Consider the following 6,000-nt stretch of genomic DNA (forward strand, 5'->3'; position numbering starts at 1 on the left):
TACATGTTTTGCTAGTACAGAAAACTGAAATGCAAACCATGTTACTGGTCCCTGAGGGAATTTACTTCTTACTACCTTCTAAGGAAAGCAGACATAGAGGGAAAAAAAATAATCCCACAAATTTTACATAATATTGCTTTTAGTTTTTCATTCATTATCTTACTGCTCTGCCACATATCCAAGCACAGAATTTAAATTCCCTGGAGTTTCCATTCTAAGATTTCAAAGTTCATATGTCTATGCATTTTTTGGGGGCATGGATTTCCCTAATCCCCTACCACGAACATCAGCATCTAAAGGGAGTCAGCTGTGCTTCGAAAAGTAGAAGCAGAGACACCACAAACTGACTGATTATAGCAAGACACACATCTGGATAAATACTGAATAAAATATACGTAAGCATTAGGTCAGCTGAACCCAGCAAACACATGACTAACGCCTGGGCTCATTCATGGGAAAACAGGGTTACGTTCTAGCCCAGAGCTGAGGACCACACTTCTTCTACCATACCTTAGATGTAAAAGGAGGGGAAGGAGGAGGGGAAAGAAGACTAGAACAATCCTGACCTTCTCTTCAGCTCTTCGCCATTAACATACAGGAAAAGACTGTAAAGAATGAGCTTCCACACGCTACACATCATAAAGAAGAGTGTGTTTTTTCTTTTAAAAAACTATTTGCGATGGAATAATTCATCCAATGCTATGAACTCCTTAGAAAGCGGTAATTTAAGTTGTATATAAACATTTACCGAGTTGAGCCGTTAGTCGTGTAAGTTAATGTCCATAAGTTATTTATGATTTGAGATGTGTCAAAATATACTTTTATCACCACAAATCAATACTGCTCACTTGCAGTGTCCTTGATTTCCTGTCTGGTAGTCTGGTCTACGTGTGTGTGTCCCCTCCTCCCCCACAGATATCTGCTGAAATCCTTTTTGTATACATTTCAACGTGTATTGATGATTAGATAGTAGAAAGGGGGCAAACGGGGGGGTGGAAATCAGCATAATTGTCTCCCAGCTGCTGGAGTAGACTCTGGTACATTCTTCTTGGATTAATCTGTAAGGGCAAAGCTCTGCCTCCGTATTGATCTGCAATGCTTGTTATGCTGCTCTAATGCACTGTTTTCACTCTGGGAAAATGCTAAATGAGATTACCGTCCACCATTAGAAGGCCATAAAACACAAGCCATGGCACCTTCCATTCAGGAAAAGGTTTAAAGGCATTTCCAATATGCATTATGGTAAGCCCTCCATATAGCCACTGAGTCAGCAATTGATTTCTATTGACTGATCTCCTTCCTGCTGATGGAAAAAGCCACTACTAGGCAAAAATAACAAAAGGGCAGAATTTCAAGATACCTACGAAGGAAAATTAAATCTTAGCTGCAAGAGACATTTAAACAATTTAATTTCAGTGTATAAAAATAAGATTAAAAAAGGCAATGGTGAATGAGAAATGTTAAGACAAAGACAAAATGCAAATTTGGAGAACTCGAAACAGTAACAGAGAAGAGATAGAACAGTAATCCAAAAACATATCTGGCAAAAAGGAATTGGTGGAATAAAAAGGAATTGGTGGAATAAAGTCGATACTTGAAAATATATATTGATCAAAAACAAGAAAAAAACCAGTTTTGTGGTCACTTTAAATGATTGGGAATTTTGATGGGTCCCACCACGTATCTCTATGTCCCTCTTCATTTTCCTTTTCATTCCCGGACTCTACACTCTGTCCCCTTCCTCCTCCTCATTCCCACAAGCACCAGCAGCTGCTGTCGCCCTTCCTACCCCACCCCACAATGGCACTGAGGACCAAGGGGGTTGATGACTTTTTTCAGCGAAAGAACTGGAAAGCCAAAGACTTGAACAGAGAATAAAATCACTCCTGGTAAGGCATTCCGTAGCTAGTGAAACCATCTTTGCTAATGTTTAATACTAAATATTCACTTAAAAGGCAGCTAAGAAAATAGATCCATGTATTTTGCTCATTACACTGACAGGGCCATTGTAGAAACTTTGGGGGAAAAAACAGAAAAGAATACAGAAATACATTTGGGCTGTTTCTAATTTCTCAGTGCTTAAAATAACACGGTGATGGATATAAATTGTTACTGTTGTCTCTGATTCTTTCCTGGGGATAATTTCTTAGAAGTTGAATTAAGGGTCAAAGACAAATAAAAACATTTTGGTAAAACTGAAGCTGAGATAAGCAGTGTTCAGCTCTCCTCTTCAGACTTGGTGACACCCTGACACTCGGCCATCTGTTTTCGAGCTACTGCAGGTTTCGCTGCTGCTTCCCCCACTTTCATGTCTGAGAAACTTCTTTGATGTGGGTCTGAGCTTTACATTTCGAAGAAACTACTTACCCATCTTTTTAGTTCTGCTAATATAAATGGCAAGGATAATAAGGTAACTTCAGAGAAGGAAAAAAAATATGGAGATAGCTCTCCTCATACCAGCCTCCACCGGAAGGCTAAAGAAGTCATGTAATGACAATCAGCAGCCACAAATGCCCCAAGCTCTCGGGAACACGGAAATCACTCATTAGGAACACAGGTGCACAGAAAAGGATTCTTTCCCTGTATCTGGACCAGTTAGGTACAAAGTGGTGGGGCGGGGTGAGAGAGGGAAGTGGAGGGAGGGATGGAGGGGAAGGGGGAAAGAGAGGGAGAGAGAAGGAAGGAAGGGAGGCGGGAAAGGAATGGATGGGTAGATGGATAGATATGAGAATGGCTGGTGCTAAAAGAATTCTGATTCTTTTAACAGGTTGCAACAATGCATCCTTCATGGGATCTGGTGATCTCAGAAAATGGTATTTACCACATTAAAAGCAGGCACACAACATAGCCATGGAGCCAAATCTTTAGCTCTAATTCCTATGGCACAATGGAAAAACTCTAATTTTATTCTGTATTAAACATTTCATTAGATGTTATGCCCAGGAGTCAGGATTTCTGCTTTTATGACACAAAACTAAAGCTCTCAAGCCCATTGCCAATAGTTAAAAATATGTAATAATCTACTCACTTATCATTTATAATAAAGCTATCATAAAATGCAGTATCAAGGAAGAAAGTATTAACTCAAATGTATTATCTATTCAACTTTTTTTCATTTTTCATTTTACTTTAAATTACAATATCCTAATAATAATTTCCAGAATAAAATGTAAACAGCCTCTTTCTAACAATGCAAAATCTGAAACACAACTCAGCTTCAAACTTTTCTGGCATTCCTAATAACGGCTAACCACCTTTATTAATGATGCTTCTACCTGAGCTGCAATCAAATTTCCACAATTGCACTTAAGAGCCCAACATCTCCAAAAACTGCTTGCTTTCTTAGTTTCAACGTGTCTCCATATACACTTTGCTATAAAATCTGAAAAAATAAAGTGAAATAAATGCAGAGGACCTCTTTTACATTTATTTTCTAAAATGATGAAAGTGAGCTATGATGTTGTCTATCATCTCAACACAAAAAATGCCAAGAGGCCTCCCCCGTTATCAGAGGAGGGACCGCTGACCTTGACGGCACCTGGTCCAGCACTCAGTTCAATGAACCAATGGCGCTGGAGAGCGGATCCTTACTCATAATGGGCGCCATACCATTCAACCAGCAGATTCAACCGGGTGTTGTTAAAGAAAAACTCAGCTTTGGCTAGAGATACACCAGAGTTTATATAGACTTCCATCCCATACACGCAAGGCTTGAAAGAGCAATATCATCTGAAAATATTTTCATATTTAATTTTTAATTTTAATCTATGATTGACTTTGGAGAAAGAGGTCAGTACCACAACTCAGTAATCTGGATCCATAGGAGGAAGGTAACCTAACTGCAGGGAGGGAGGGGAAAACATTGCCAGTCTTACCCCAGATATTAGCATCCCAAGTAAAAGGCCTAATACCAGGAAAAATACCAGATGGGAACTCTGGTCACCTAACCAAGATGAAATGAATACTACAGTGTTCCACATACACAGATTCAATGTTCTTAGACCAGTAGGCCTCACAAACCCCAAATAGATGAACACAAACACGCCAGAGTATAAGGTGAGTGAAAAGCTTTCCAATTTTGCGATATATTTTTCTTCCTTATTCAGTAATATTGAGCTTGGAAATGATGGGGACGTTAAGGCAAACAGGAGGAGAGTGGGAACTTGACTGGTGACCACGTGAAAGCTGGTGGGGGCTGGCTGCTCTCTGTTCTCACGGTGCTCAGGGGACACAGACGTTACGGGACTCCCAGCTGTCTGCTTTGTCGTCCTGAGCGCCGCTCTTACACTGCTCTTCAGAGAGAGCCACGTGACATGTTGCCAACTTCACCACACCCCGAGTGAGATCCTACTACATGCACTCACCCCACAAGGGGCTGGATTTAGAAAAATGGGGGAATCTCCTGCTGCATCTCCAAAGAATAAGGGCCCAAATCGTTTTTGTTTTATAAATATTTTCTCAAAACCTGGTAACCTAGAAAGACTAATGGCCACTTCATATTAGTAAAAAAATTTTTCCAGAAAATTTCTCCAAGTAATGGCTTGGACGAGAAATATTTATTTGGCTGAAAGATTTGTAAAGTCAGGCATCAGGTATGAGGCAGAGAAGAACAATCAGTTGGCTAATTTCAATTTTCTACCACATCATGGTACCCGTGACACATACGGGCTACGTGCAGCAAGGCGTGTATCTCTAAATCCAGAGATAAAATACTTCTTACTTACATGAAAGATTATCTGGAATAAGAGCAATAATTATACAAAGTTTAGGGACACAGAACATAAATGATGCCAACATTTAACTCAACCTGGAAGGACACCAAATCAATTTCTGATCACACTTTCTCAAACTCACACAATCTTCTCATTAGGCGAAATGCTAGAGCTAACATACCGCACTGAGTGAGCCTTAATTTAGAGAAGTATAAGCCATCCTTCCTTTTCTCCCCTTCTTTCTTAACGATGCTTGGAATATTGTTATTGCTTAATAAATGCCAAGTAATAATGTTGTAATGAAAACAGGGACTAGTGGGTTAACAACGCAGTTCTTTGCTTTAACAGTGCCTGAGACAGCCGCAGTTTACACAAGTGTCCTGACTAGAAACATCACCTCCTGTGTCCACATAGTAGGAACAAAACAGGATCGCAGTTCACAGAAGCGGCCCTTGTTTATAAGAACTGTACTATCTGCAGAAGCTTGCTCTGTCCCTTCAAAAGACCTACAAGCGGTGGAATGCAGAGATGTCCAGGGCCCAATGTTAAATGTGAATCTCCAAAGGATACATCACTCTGTGAGTGAGACCAAGCCATCTAATACACCAAATTATTTTTATCTGAAATATCTCAATAAGGCTTCAAGGTGAACAAATGCATTATTATTAATAGTATAACACAACGGAAGAAAAGCATGGCATTTACTCTCACCTGACTTGGTGAAGTAACTGTTTAATTAAACAACTTACAAAATGTTAATCCCGAGATTACAACATATCACCCTTGCATTTCTTTTATATAATACATTGAATTTATACCAACACAAGTTAATTTATTTTGCCCGCCCCCCCCCCCACTTTGTGAGTGATTTCTATTTCCCCTGTCCTGTTACTTTGGAATGTTCACTAAAATTGGTCTAAGGATGGAAAATATGAGGGTTGACTGGTTCATTCATTCTTTCATCCATTCTGTTACTCCAACAACCGATATTATTAAGCATATTACATGCCATTCACTATGATAGGCTCTGAATAAGATATGATCTTTGCCTTCAGGTAGCTCCGTCTAATGGGGGTGGGGAGAGACAAAAGTGCACATGAGGTCTTATAATAAGATCGAGAGGTAATATAATTGTAAACATAGTAATAAGCAAATCCAGAGATCTGGTTTGGGATAGGATAGAAAAAGAATATACAGTGTTTTAGACAAGAGGGCATCTATCACTGGTGAACAGGAAGCAAGAACTGGCCTTACGATTTTCTCGACATAACTTTCGAGCCTGCTGAAG

Source organism: Ailuropoda melanoleuca, chromosome 1, assembly GCF_002007445.2.
Source record: "Ailuropoda melanoleuca isolate Jingjing chromosome 1, ASM200744v2, whole genome shotgun sequence".
Classification (NCBI taxonomy): Eukaryota; Metazoa; Chordata; class Mammalia; order Carnivora; family Ursidae; genus Ailuropoda; species Ailuropoda melanoleuca.